This window comes from Falco punctatus (genome assembly GCF_963210335.1).
Source record: "Falco punctatus genome assembly, contig: scaffold_35, whole genome shotgun sequence".
NCBI classification, from domain to species: Eukaryota; Metazoa; Chordata; class Aves; order Falconiformes; family Falconidae; genus Falco; species Falco punctatus.
In genome coordinates this window covers 453,497-468,386 of record NW_027660155.1, presented here as the reverse complement: position 1 = coordinate 468,386, position 14,890 = coordinate 453,497, and the positions used below count along the sequence as shown (strand labels likewise).

General features: G+C 49.0%; 1 long non-coding RNA gene across 2 annotated transcripts; it reads right to left on the bottom strand.

Moving 5' to 3' along the window:
- Nucleotides 1–4,173: 4,173 nt before the first annotated feature.
- Nucleotides 4,174–11,807, bottom strand: LOC308057765. Of its 2 annotated transcripts, none has more exons than XR_013925443.1 (2): nt 11,393–11,807; nt 4,174–5,159 (listed from the first exon to the last, which is right to left on the bottom strand). It is a non-coding gene; the product is annotated as an uncharacterized lncRNA (long non-coding RNA). The 2 variants fall into 2 exon arrangements; XR_013925444.1 differs by having other exon boundaries at nt 11,430–11,807.
- Between the last annotated feature and the right edge of the window lie 3,083 nt (nt 11,808–14,890).

Here is a 14,890-nt window from a genome sequence, read left to right as displayed (position 1 = left end):
AGCTTAGGATGGGACATCGGAAAACTCAGTACACTTCTCCGATCCTCTTTATAGGCTCCAGCCCGGCTGGTTCAGCTGCTGCCTGCAGCATCAGCACAGAGGGAGCTGCAGAAACCGTCCCTCCCCAGAGGCTACGGGAACTGGACGTGGCAGGCAGGGAAAACTCCTCCATAGAGCCCCAGTCCCTGGTCGGGGCCAGGCTTGTTAACCTGTAGGCAAGAAGTAGAAGCCTCAAGCCTTCTGCCCTCAACCCTCGCTTAGTGCTGCTCCCACAGCTTCCCGTGCAGATGAGCGTCGCAGGAGGCGTTATTTCACATTGGCAGTTTGTGACGGGCTCCAAAAGCAGTGCCTGCAAATTGCTCCGAAATGTACTTGATCACACTCCACATTTACTCTAAAAACTTAAATCTGAAGCAGCACAGAGAAACAGAGCAGATAACTCACATGGCTGTGCTCAAAGCTCTGAACAGGGTCTAAATACTTATTGCTGAAGGCTGTTCCTAATGGTTTCTGTGCCGTTAAGGCAATCGGGTAAACAAAAACAGGACAGAACATTGAGTAAAGCATCCTTCAGTGCTGTCCAGTGACTCTGTTACAGCTAATAGGAATCAAATGAAATAAAGGACATAGCCTCTCTTTGGAATCGCAGCCGTAACTGCCTTGGCTCCGTAAGGGCAGACCGAGAGAGACTGTCATTTTAATGCAGCACGTTTGCACAGAACTAGAAAATGAGGAGGTGACTAAGACATGACAGTGTGTCTGAGGCGGTTGTTGTTCTAAAAAACAAAACAAAAAATCACAACCAAAAAAGCCCACCAAACCAAACAAAAAACCCCACCCCAAAACAACACACAGCCTTTTATTCTCCCTCGTGAATTCTTGGAATAGGCATAAGAACCACAGAGTTCTGCCCTCAAATTAAAAGTGGCAAATTCCAGCAAGTTGAAGCGGCCAACAACACAGCAAGATTGATAAACACTGGAATTATTTCTCAATGGTCAATAAACACCCCTACGTATCCTAATTAATAGAAAACCTATAGAAACGTTTAGATTATTACGAAAGCCTGGAAGGACAGCATTTCTAGTAATCTGGGTCCTAGACCAATATTCAGTGTCAGAAGACACCTATAAGCTGTTTATCCTTTCTACTGAACTGCTGTTACTGCTGCCTTTCAGAGAAAGGTGTTTCTGGATCCGATCCCCCAAATCAATTCCCAGCTAGCAGTTTTCACTGATTAAATAAAAAAAAGTATAGGAGGGTCATCCCCCCCCAGGCAAATGAGCATCTAAGTTCTGAACTGGGGACTGATTCGTTGCATATGAACATCTCTGTATACTCCCCAAATCCAAACTGGCAACAAAAATTCTTGTTTGCTTCGGCATATGCAAAGTGTTTTCAGCTGTCCTCCCAGGTTGCTTAATACTCTTCAAGCCAAAACAGACACTCTTCGGGTTTTGTGGGGGTGGGTTTTTTTTGTTTGTTTTGCTTTTTAACTGAACATCATTTGAGCTGAGCACCATGTAGTGTTCCTGAAGTGATACTTATCAATCATTAGCCTCTAGCCTCAAAATGGGAACAGGATGTGATTTGATAAATGAATTGTAAAGGCAAACCAGCTCGTTTCGTCATGACTTGTGGATGCATCTGTATCCTGTGCTGACGTGCTATTTTGTTTTGCCACAAACCCCACAAGTCTGCATCTGGAAAGGACAACGTATTAGTCATCACCACTGTCCTTACACAGCCTCTTTACAGCCTCACTGCCTGAAACTGCAGGCGTGCTCTTGCCTTTTCCTGGCTTCAGTTTACCTGTTACCCACTACTGTTGCTCCACGGAGATTACCTGTCAAACTTCAGATTTACATACAAGCCCTGATCATCACCTACGACAGAAAAACCATCCATCCATAAAAGAAGGCTCAGTAGGAGACTGAACGAGCCTGGGAACCACCACAAAAAGGCACAGTCCTGTAAAGTAACGTTGCCTGGGAGGCTGAAAGCAGAAGGCTGCTTTAGAACACCACGGTGTGTGGTGTGTATGTGCAGAATACACGACTACGCTGCATTTGCTTTCTTATAGCTCTTCCTAATGTCTTGCACATGTATAGACTGGCATGACTGATACAGATCTATTTCAAGACACCTCATGTCAGAATGGCCAGGTGTCCAGCTCTTGGTGGACATCTACAGTGACACATGCCTCACCCCTTGTGCAGACAAGGGCATCTCCTCCAAAGAAGCAAGGCTCGAAAATCAAGACCTCACACAACCTATATGCCTTGATAATCTGCACAACCCTGAAAAGAAAGGTAGGACTGAGGCAGGTGATGGATAGCTGGTGGTGCCAGGAGCTAAACAACTAGGGAAGACAGGTCTCCGGGTAAACCTCCTCCCATTTTACCCGCCTAAAGCATGCCAATGAATGACAGAACTATCTGTGCTAGGTCTGGTTTGCTTTGTTCAGCTGTGGGTTAATTAAAACTCATGTTATGGCAGTGTGGTAAATACCTATCTTTTCTTAAAGAAGAGGTAATAAAGGACCATGGAATAAGTCACAAAGCAAATCAAAGGGATGCCTGGGAAAGGGAGAACCAAATCCTCTGCTCGGCACTTTTACCGCTTGTTTCTTACTTGCCCTATCTGCCTGCTCCTATAGCGAAAGGAGCAGTGGTGAGGGACACAGTGGTTGGCCTCGACTCAATATGAAAAGATACTAGGATGAACCACAGGGTAAGGGAATGGGACACCAAAACAAATGTACAAGCACCTAAAAAGTAACGCAGCACTAGAAAACAGTCACAATTTTTTTTTCCCCAAGAGCCAGTAGTGTCATACCATTCTAATTCCTTTAAGAGGATAACTGGATCAGCGAAGTAGAGGGAAGTAGGGGATGGGCTGTATCCTAACCTTTTTAAAGCCTAAAACCCTATTCCATGCAAATCTCCTATAAGCAAACAAGGGAAATCCTGTCATGCTGTAATTACCATAAGGTGGGTGGCTTGAACGGGTGTATAAAATACTGCACTTGGAGCCCAAGACAGGTATTTGCACAGGGGTCAGCCATGATGTCAGAGCAGAGACTTTACATACAAAATCTGCACATGACATCACAGCACGGGTGGAAGAAGGGCAGCCCCAGTCCTTCGCAGACCAGGTTTAATTAATAAGTGAGAAACGGGCCTAAAGCTAACGTGATAAAATCTCATGAGAACAAAAGTAAAACATTGCCTCTCAGCAAGAGGAATACAAAAGCAAAAGCGCTGCTCAAAGCAGCCTCCCCGGAGCAGCCGGCAGAGTGACTCAGCGGGGGATGGGCTGCGCCCCTGCACACCGCAGCTCTGCCCGCCCGCAGACCCCAGCCCCTGCCACAGGGCACGGCCTGCCGGCCAGGGACTAGCACAGCCTCTCCAAGCCTCCTGCAACACCCAGCGTTTAAGAATCCATTACAGATGAGACATACCGAAGCAAAGAACAGACAGTATTGTTTAGGCACCTTCCCACACAACCAGTTAATACCTTATGGCCAAATTATTGAAGCAGCCAGTCGTTTCTTGGGCTGGGCCCAGGCTTGGGCATTGAGACCGAAGCTGTTCGGGTGTCCACCCTGCCTGGTAGAACAGCGACAGTCGGCTTGATTCCCTTCTCTTCACAGACAAGATGATGCAGTATTACCGTTAGATTGCAACACTACCAGAATCATTCCCGGTTTGTGTTGAAGTACAACAGTAAGTGTTATGACACACAACATGTTAAAAAAGCAGAGGAGAGGTTTACGTATAGCCAAGGACCACTTACTCCAACTTGTAACTAAACTGATAAATCAACTGAAATATATTTATCAGGTAAGCATTAACACACACAAAGTAAACGCAGTAAGGTGATAGTTTAGGCTTAAAGTTCAAGTCAGTGGAGCTTTCCCTGGAAAGAGGCTCATTCCTCTAACCAGCTTGTCCCATTTGTCAGCCTACCAGGATTTAAAGATTGGGCAGCAAACTCAAAAACAGATAAGCCAGCATTGTAGCCAATTACAATTAATTTAATACAATGACTACTGCAAACAATTTAATCTAACACAGTCTGTTGCCTTCACAGGCACGCGGTGACCTGGCTCAGGAACGGCACGGCAGCCGACCCCTGGCCACGCGGTCCATCAGCTCACAGACACCAATGTGGTGGATGGCAAATGGTGTTTATTGCTGAACGACGCGACACTATATAGCCTAGGTTTACAATGTCACTTCCGTCTGCTTACATCATAAACTAAAAGCTGTTGGCTACCTGGAGGGGGGCCCTGTGTTTCCATACAGCACGAGATCTTCCGGCCGCCAGGCCCTACCTAGCAACATTCCCCCCCCCCCCCCGCTTAACCCAACAGGCTAAAATAGTAAAAATATTTCTAAAAAAGAGTACAAAGATAAGGCACACTGAGCAATTGGCACTTGGGAAGCGACTGGGGGTAATGGAGTGTAGCTTGGGATATTTGGGGAGAGCCAGGGAGAATCGGGGGAAATACTGATCAAGTACATTTTTAAAGCAGTTGTTGGTGTTCTACAAACATGATGTTGACCCTTTCTAGCCGGCTCTTGACAAAGGACACAAGCCTGTTTAATATACAGGGTCCGAAGATCAGTGTCAGCAGGATTATTGCAATCGGACCTACCAAGGTGGATATCAGGGTGGCTAGCCACGGAGATTGGTTAAACCATGATTCAAACCACCCTTGTTGGGCTTCCCTGTCTCTTTTTCTTTGAGCCAATCTCTCTCTCAATTTGGCCACCGAGTCCCTAACTACTCCGGTGTGGTCCGCATAGAAGCAACATTCCTCTTTCAAGGCGGCACAGAGGCCTCCTTGTTGCATAAACAGGAGGTCTAATCCCCGTCTATTCTGCAAAACAACCTCTGATAGCGAGGAGAGGGATTACTCCAAAAAGGTAATGGATTTCTCGATTTTTTGTAGGTCTTCATCGATGGCAGCTTGCAGTTGAGGCAGGCCTCGTCGCTGGGTCACTAGGGAGGTCACTCCCGTGGCCGTGCCGGCTGCTCCTAAACCAAGCAGCGTTGCTATTGTTACAGCTGTCAGTACTTCTCTTTTTTGAAGCCTGCTATTGGCTTCTCCCCAGTAGCGGTACATTTCTTCTTCTGGATGGTATAGGATCCTAGGAACAATCAGAATTTGTACACAAAAGTCAGCAGAATCGTCAAAAATTTTGAGGGACACACGGGGAGTTACTCCTGATCGATGGCAGATCCACATTCCGGGTGCGGATGGGATCACCCATTTACGGGTCTTGTCAACCGCAACGGTTCTTGCGCAGACAGCATTATCCCAGCTTGCTAGGGCGACATTACCAATACATATGCCCAGGCCCCTGACTTAGTTCAAGGTAACTCCTTTCCATGGTGTATCCCACCTGCACTGGGTTGGATTGCTGTCTGATGAATAATCAAAGGAAGCATCAAGGGCAATGCCCTCGTAGAAGGGGGGATACACGTCATAACAAAACCAACAGGAATTCATGAGATCCGGGTTTGACTGATTCAGCGACCGAAAGGTGGCATCTAACACGCTAAAAAATGGCTTGTCGGGTAAATGGTGAAGGTTCATGTTAGGTTGGCTTGAGGGAACTATCTGCTTGGTTAGTAAGGGATCGGCTGGGGCGGGCATGGCAGTCTGCAAGTTTTCTTTTCTTTGCTGGTTATCACTTTTGATCACGACGTTGGGGCCAATCGCTGTTCTGCTTTTTACTTCCTGTTTTTTAATAAAAAACAGTCCCCCCCCTATCTGTGCCGGGTTGCCAGTATCTAACGCCCCAAGTTTTGCCGATGTCCATCCTAGGTCGTTTTCATTGGTTACGTTTAAGAAAATATGTTGGCAGTCACATTTCCCTCGGCATACTGTCCTTCCCATCCCACTTGGTCTCCTAGGGGTGCAGCCTATTGGTCCCCAACTGGTTTTAAGAAACGGGTCTGGTTTCGCTACCTTCCAGCCAGATGCGATGGTTTCACAGCCCCAGCGAGAACAGTAATACTGATTAGGGACGTTACAGTAAGATTTGCCGGGGTTAGAGCTGGGACACATATAATACATTATAGTGTTCAAACAGGGGGTTGAGAGGATTAGATCACAGAGATATACTTGAAAACTAGGGGATCCCGGGGTAACTATCCTTTGCAGTATCTTTTGGTCCTCCCATCTTGCCAGTACCCATTCCCACGGCTGATGTTCATACAAGCCGCTAGACGGCGTTATGAACCCCAAAATTGAGATCACACAAAAACATCGCAGCCCCGCCTTGCGGGAGCTGTTTCGCCGTTGTCTGGACTCCGCCGGTGCAGAGCTCTCAGATGCGGACAGGCCGCTTGCCGACTCGTCGTCTTCTCTTGTCACCAGGGTATACTGGTTACGGGGGTGTCCGATGATCTGGTCCTGCAGATAAAAACTCACAGTTTTCATTAGTTTTATTTTGAAGGTCTGGCTTGATAGACTTAAGTGGACACCATTTGATTCTGCTATCTTTTCTGACCGCAGCATACCCTTGCCCTGTCAGAACTAATTTCCACCCTTGTTCCCACTCTCCTAGCTCATTTCTGATCATGACGTACGGACCTTCTTCTAGTGCTCGAGTGGCCCAGTGCTTCTGGGCAGGGCTATTCACCTCGTCTCCCCTGGGGAACTGGTTTAAAGCTAACAGGGCTGTTGCTAATAAGTGTGCCTGGTCCCTTGAGGGAATGACGTTGGTAAAACCTTCTGTTTTTGCTAATACCTCTAATTTAGATTTCAGAGTTTGATTTGCCCATTCGACTATGGCTTGTCCTGTACTATTATATGGGATACCGTGTATCAGAGTAATACCCCATTTCAGAGCGAACGCCTGGACTGATTTAGACAAAAAATTCGGGCCGTTGTCCGTTTTGATTTGACTAGGGATGCCAAGCCACGCCATGGCTGTTAGCCAATGTTGGATGGTTGCCTTAGTGTCGGTCTTAAGGTGTTGTGTCGCTACGATCACCCCGCTATATGTGTCTACAGTTACTGCTAGCCATGCTCGAGGTTTTAGCAATTGGCAGAGCGTAAAATCTGTCTGCCACACCTCAGAGGCTTTAAGACCTCTGGGGTTGACTCTGCTAGACCACAATGGTGCTTTTTGACAGTGGGGACATGTAGCTACTATATGTTTCACGTCAGTGGCCGAGATCCCACATCTCTTTGCTAACGCTTTAGCTCCAATGTGGAGGGACTCATGTAATTGGCGGGCATCTTTCAGTGTCCACAACCCTTTTGCAGCGGCATCTGCTTTGTCGTTGCCGATTTGGAAGAACCCTTTGATTGGGTTATGGCTGTTGACATGGATAACCGATATAGTGCCCTTTCGGGAAAAAAGTGCTTCTTCTAGCATCAGAGCTATTGTGGATGTTGACACGCCGGGCCCTGACATGGCTAAGCAAAGCTTGGCCACAAACATTGGATCAGTTACTATGTTGAGATGTTCTGTTGGGAACAGACCGCATGCCAGCACTACAGCTGCTGCTTCCAGCTGTTGGACGGAGATCGCACGATCGGTCATTTTGACACAGTGCCATTCTCCTCCCAACTGCCATACTGCTGCCGCAGTTGAGGTCGCTGAGGATGCGTCTGTGAAGACCGTTGGTCCCTGTTGGGGCCGGTCCGTGATTTTCCGCGGGAGGTCGACGTCGACAATAGCTAGCATTTGAGTCCAGGGGGGCTTTGTGGCATACCGGACTTCCCCCCCAAATCCGGCGAGGGCTATAGCTAGATATTCTGACATTGCCACTGATTGTGTTGGGAGCTGTTTGCGAAAGGGTAGGTATATTCTGGCTGGCTCAATGCCCAGATGCCTTAGGGCGAGTTTCCTGCCTTTCATGATGAGGTTACCGAGGCACTCGACTCCTGGAGAGAAAGCGCGTGACGTTTTTCCCAGGACTATCCATTGTATTGGCTGAGCTTTTTCAGGAGGGCCTTGGGCCAGCGCTCCTACTCCCCCCCCTTCCGTGAAATGCACATACAGGTCGAGTGGCATAGCTGGGTTCCACCTGGCGAGCGTGTTTGATGACACCTGTTGTTCGATAAAGTCGAGACAGTTTACTGCCTCTGTCGTCAGAGTTTTTTGTTCCCATGGGTGTTTCCCTTTCAAAGGATCGTACAGGGGGGCCATGATTTCGGGAGGGATCAGGACAACATTGCGGAGCCATTGCAAAGACCCCACTAGCTGTTGCATATCATGGAGTGTTTTAACGGCTCGACGGATTTTTATTTGAGGAGGTGTTATATAAGAACTTGTGATTCCCATTCCCAAGAAACTGACACAGGGTCCTCTTTTAATTTTTGCACTCGCGATTTCAAACCCGTTTGTCTTGAGGGTTTCTGAAATGATTGTCACCAGGTGGTCTACCTGATTGCCTGATGGTGCGGCAATCAGGATATCATCCATATATTGAATGATAGTCGCAGTCGGGTCACTGCGCCGAACCGGTGCCAGTGCTCGATCCACTGTGATTTGACAGATAGTGGGTGAATTGATCATTCCTTGGGGCAGCACTTTCCACTGGAAGCGCAAGTTAGGGCGTTGGCTGTTTGGAAACACTACAGAAAAAGCAAACCGCTCTTTGTCCGCCTCATGCAGAGGTATTGAGAAAAAACAATCTTTAATATCAAGGACAGCACAAGGTTGTCCCTCCGGAACCATGGAGTTCATGGGCAACAGTGTTTGAACGGGACCCATTGGTTGGATTTTTTTGTTTACCTCGCGCAGGTCGTGGAGGAGACGAAACCCCTCGCCTGCTCGTTTGGGTATTACAAAGACTGGGGTGTTCCATGGACTAGTGGAAGGCTCTATATGACCTCGTTGCAGTTCGCGGTCAACTAACTCAAGAAGGGCATCCATTCGAGGCTTTGACAGGGGCCACTGCTCGACCCAGACTGGGTCAGACGATTTCCATGTCAGCCTGATCGGTGGGAGTGGGTGTACGGCAGTGGCCCTTACTGTAAATTTGTCACTCTGTCTTTTAATAAGGCTAGGGTGTCCCTTCCCAACAGGGGTGGAACTCCTGACATGACGTATGGGAAGAGGGTAATGGTCTTTTCTGGTCCCTTTTCTGTGTGGAGCACCATGGAGGCGTCTTCCAATTTCCAAGGTGGGGGCCAGCTCGTTTCAGGAATGACTGTAACATCTGCTCCGGTATCAAACAAAAAGGGGATACTGATGGTGGTACCATTTAGGGAATTATGGAGGGAACAAATCCTCCACACCACTGGCGGGTTGTCACACCTTACTGCCAGGGCCACCCAGGGGTCTCGCCCCCACCGGGCGGTCCCTGCTGTCCCTGGGACGGAGGCCAGGTTTGTGGGGTCGTTGGCTGGGCCATAAAGTTGGTTGCTTCCTGCAGGGGCAACGGGTTCGGGAGTGACCCCCCCCTGTCTGGGGTTGGTGTAATGGGGCCGCCTGACATCCCAAGTGGGAGAGGGCTGTGTGCGGCCCAGGGGCCCCCTCCCCTTCCCGTTTCCCTGCTTTTTAAGTCTGCATTCCTTCGCGAGGTGCCCTCTCTTTCCACAGGCCCAACATGGTCCTTTAGATCGGTTTTGCGGGGGGAGTGCCGTTGGCGGGTCTCCTGATTGGGGGCAATTAATCATCGCATGGCCTGGTTGGCCACATTTGGGGCATATCATCACATTAGCCAGTGCACGAACGGCCACTTGGATTGGGGCTAGGTGTTCCTCGCTCACTACATGTTTAATCATGTCTGCGAGACTTGACCCAGGTGGCAGCGATCGCAGGATTTCCTTGGGTTTTAGATTAGACTGTTGCCGCAAACAGTCTGCGACAACCGGGCCTTTTGCCTCTGGGGGCAGGGTCGAGGAATCGACTGCTGCTTGGAGGCGATCTACAAACTGTGTGAAACTCTCGCTTTCTTTTTGTTTTATTGTGGACCATGGCGATGGCTTGGCAATAACTCTAGAGGTTGTGCGAATAGCCTCTCTAGCCGCACGGGTGGTTGCCATAACTTCATGGGCCCGCAGGCCCTGGGCTTGTGCTTGGGGGGTAATCATTGTTGGGTCTGTACCCATCAACCGCTGTAGGCTGGAGCCGTGTAGCGGATGATCCGCTCCGGTTACTCGGGCTAACTGCCTCGCACAGTTCTCCTCCCATTCTTGTTTAAACACAATCATCCCTGCCCCGTCAAAAATCAACCTACAGGTCTGTTTTATATCGAACGGGAGCAAATCATCTCCCCCAAAAACCCCATCTATGAGGGTGGAGACCATGGCCGAATTGAGTCCTTTGCCCGCGATTGCTTTAACAATCGCTTGTATATCCTTAGGGCTTAAGGGCGAGTGAACCCTCTGTCCCCCGTCCGTCACTCGGACTGGGAATGCTAGTGCGTCCGATGGGGCCCAATCGGCACATGCAATTTGTATTTTTCTCCAATCAGTGAGAGTAATTTCTGTCCCCTTAGGTTTTTCTTTCCCCGTGAGTGGTGATATTTTGGTCTTTGTATTTGCAAGCCAAGTCTCCCATGCAGAGTCTGAGTCGGAGTCAGAGTCCGACTGACTGCTCTCTTCCGGGTGTTGGTGGTATGTGGTCGGGCTTCGGCCCCTCCCCTTTCTTGTGTAATTGGGCGGTTCTTTCCCTTTTTGCCCGCCCTGCCTTCCGCTTGGGGAGGCGCCTGCCTTATAAGGACGGTTTTGGGGAGGGTCATTCTGATTAGCTTTCCGCCCCCCGCTCAGTGATCTTTTCCCTTTTTTGGTCATGCCAATCACTCTTTTCCTTCCCATTCTCCTCCCCCTCCCCTCGGTGTGCGCCTGTTAACTCTAGCGCTCCCCCCCTGCTCCCGCCGGGGGTGGTCTCGCCCCGCCCTTCTTCTTGCTGCTCGGCGCCATCTTGGGGCACATATGGTGGTGGTTCAATCCGTGTATTTTCAGCCTCGGCTTTCGCCTCAGCACCCCTGGCCTCTGCCGCCAGTTTGCCCCAAAAGGAGTTCGCCGAGGAGTCTGTGGGCGAGCTGAAGATGTTAGAGTCTTTCGGACGCTGAGTGGGCGCGTCACTTTTCTGTCGGCTTTGAGGGTCGACGGAACCCTCCTCAGCCGGGGGGCGTGAGGTTTGCGTAGCCGCCCCAATTCCCACCCGCGGGGTGGTTAACAGACAATCCCTGGCAGCTTTCCAGGTCTCCTGCTCGTGTCTAGCTTTTTGGAGAGCCTGGACGACTTTCCCCCACGCTTTCAGATTTTTCCCACTACCAGTAGACATCGTTTCATCGCATAAAGCGTGGGAACATTTGTCCCACACATCTGGGTGGAGTATATCCACCGGCTGGTCAATGGCCCCCAGCTCCAAAAGTCTCACGACTGCGAGAGTAAAATCTTTGGGCTTACAGTCAATACCCCACTGCTTATGCAGCTGTAATACGACCTTCGCAAGAGCTTCCATCCTCTTGGCTGGTCCGGGAGCGTCCTCCCCGCCGGGCTGGTCCTGCCGCTCCGGCCGCCGTTCACCCAACTCCAGGTGATTGTTCCCGGGTTTCGGCACCACTTGTTGCCTTTTCAGGCACGCGGTGACCTGGTTCAGGAACGGCACGGCGGCCGACCCCTGGCCGCGCGGTCCATCAGCTCACAGACACCAATGTGGTGGATGGCAAATGGCGTTTATTGCTGAACGACGTGACACTATATAGCCTAGGTTTACAATGTCACTTCCGTCTGCTTACATCATAAACCAAAAGCTGTTGGCTACCTGGAGGGGGGCCCTGTGTTTCCATACAGCACGAGATCTTCCGGCCGCCAGGCCCTACCTAGCAACAAGGCTCTTAGCCCTTGGTGCCTGTTTTCTAGTGGAAACATAGAAAGCACCCCAGATTTATCGCCTGTTGCAGTGGCTCTATGGTTTCAGGCCTCACAAAATTAAAAAGTCTCCCTACCACAAACCCTAGGAAAAAAAGGGTGGGCAGGGAATGCAAACAGTAGCAATGCCTGAACTACCATACAAAACTGCAGCTAAAATTTTCTTAGGAGGTATCTAGGACCTAATCTCCCTGGCCTTTTTGAGTCAAAAGGGCCAGCTCAATGGGCCAGCATACATAAAAATGTGCAGTCCCTCCAGACTACACCTTTGTAAAATGACTGCAGCAAGGACACTCCCAGTAAGTTGAACAATCGTTTACATTTTAGCGCTGTTTATGCTCTGAACAGTCAGAAATGTTCAGAATTCAGGCAGGAGCTCACTAGGTTCCTTCTCAGTCAAAGGAAAGATTGGACGAGATATATATATATATATCTTGTCTAATCACACACACATGAAGTCTGAAAGTCAGAGCACTGGTAATTCACTGTCCTTCCAGCCAAATCCATCAGGCACAGGTCACCTACTATCCTATCCTGCTACTCCAGGATAGGAATAAAATAGCAAACTTAAGTTCTGACTATGACCCAAGAATCTTTCTTTCTGTTCTTTCTAGACAGCAGGCCATGAAAACACTTGGCCCAATCCAAAAAAATGCAACAAATCAGCAAAAGGTAGTTAGAAGCAAATAAAAATCATGCCCATCTCTTTAGAGAAATAGCCTGCCAGAGGAAGAAGCTTTAAATATACTTAACAGTTGTCCAGCAGAACAATAGAGATGTGAACTGAAAATACATTCCAGTAGGCACATCTTCCTTTCTGCTTCCAGTGTAATCCCACTAGAATACAGATTATTCCCCACTGCAGCATCTAACACAGTTTATCAAAGGAACATTTGAATTCAGCCTCTCAGAGATACCAGCTTAGTGTTAATGAGAGCCCATTTAGATAAAGAGCAGCAATACTGGGTGAGACAAGAGGTCTCTTCAATACTTCAAACCACATAAATTCCCTCTGTCACTGGCGGAGTTATCTCTCCCCACAGGGACACCAGCTGTCACAGGCTTTACCCAAGCCAAGAGACAATATGCCACTCAGGCAGAGGGGTTATTAACTGCTGATGTGGTCAGATCTGTTGTGAGGATGTAACAGCTCTGGTACACTTACATCTACCACTGTAAGCATTTAGATTTGCTAAAGAAGGGAACTAAGTACAACAGTTAGTAAAGGATACAATTCCTTTACAGATTTGCAGGAGCTCCTCACAAGCATACCAAACTCCATAGTAACCTGCATCCTGTCACCTCAGCATTTCCCAGACTACTCAAGGCTGCCTTCCCTTTCATTGCATCTGTCGATTCTTCTACCTTTACCTTGTGGGATATCACGCTCCAGAGAGTCTAGAAAGTCAGTGGATGGGTCGAGGTCAGCCTTTTCCAGCAGGGTTTTATTCTTCAGCTTAACAGGCTCAGTGAAATGGAAATAGGAACTTAACTTTTTTGCCTCCATCAAAGAAAGACCTGCAAACAGCCACTGATGACCATTAACAGAGTGAGCTAGGCTAACGTTCGTCACACCATAGAGTATCATATCGTTTCTCTAATGCCCACAACATAGGAAAGAATCACAATCTTTCTTCAGTGGACTCCACAGAAGACCAAAGACTTGCCGGAAATGGGTGACATCAGTCATCAATGATGTGCATTGCACGCCATGCTAACTGCAGTCCTAGATGAGCAATGGGCACTGAGTTGAGACCAACCCTCTGTGCCCGTTTGGTTACACCCTATATCTAGAGAACTCACTGCAGCTATAAGTGCTAACCGCTGACATAAACTATGCACGGCAATGGCGGGTCCCACCTTCCCGGTGGCGCCGGCGGGCGCAGGTGGCCGGTGTGCCGGGGCTGAGGGCCCGGGCGCGCCGGGAGCCGCGCGGGGCCGGTGTACCTCAGTGCCTGGCGCGAGGCGGCGGCCGTTCCCGTGCGGTGCGGGGCTGAGGGGAGCGGGGTGGCCGCGGCCCGGAGGCCGTGTGCAGGCCTGGGGCACCGCGGGCTTCGGGGAACGGCGGAGAAAGCAGGGCCCTGGAGAGCCTGGGCAGGCAGGGCAGGCTGTGCCGGGCCTGTGGGGAGCCAGCCCCGGCCCTGAGGGGCAGCAGCCCGCTCGGAATGCGGTTAGGGGTGGCTGCCCTGCCTAGGTCAATGGCCTCCATTTCAAGAGGCCCAAATCCAAATGTACGTCCAAAAGCAGGAGGGCATACGATTACACCACAAAGGATGCCACAAAGGGCTCCACCTTCCTCATTTGTTACATGAACGGCAGCAAAAAAAAAAAAAAATATTAAAAAAATCCAAACCTCTGAATCTCATTACTTGCAGTGTCTTTTTTACAGTTCTTACCTAGCTCGTGTACATCTATAATCAATTGGCTCGTTTATAAACGACAGCACTCTTTGTGCTTTCACTCTTTGTGCAAGTCACTCTTTGGGAGCTCATTTTGCTGAATCCCATACAGACAGCCATGAAACAGTCCCTGCCCTTGCAACCTGACTTAGTACAAAATGCAATAAATAATGAGATTGTGTGGGTGTTTAAACAAACAGAATTTGTTTGACATCTTCAGGAAGTTGAAGCTTTTATATGTGTGCATTATATAAATAAATATATGTGTATGCACTTACATTTAAATCCATTGTCACATCATAAATTCTTGGGTTTCTTTTTCATGTTTCCTGTTCATTTCTAAGGAAAACAGTGATCCTGGAACTGCTGCCTGTAACAATTGTCACCTGCTGATCTGTCACGTGAAATCTTTAAGGAGCTGTGCAGCACACAATCTGACCCATTAGTTTTATGTACGCCACACAAAAAGCGACTCAGATTCCTGAAGATTAACCACCTCTCCTAGACATGAATCAGGCAGAACATGTAGGAGTGACTGCAAACTTTCTGTCCATGCTGTCACCTACCACTGTGCCATAGTCTGATTCTCTCTATGGGAATAGGCATTTTCAGGCTTTGTGAGCTCATTTAATCA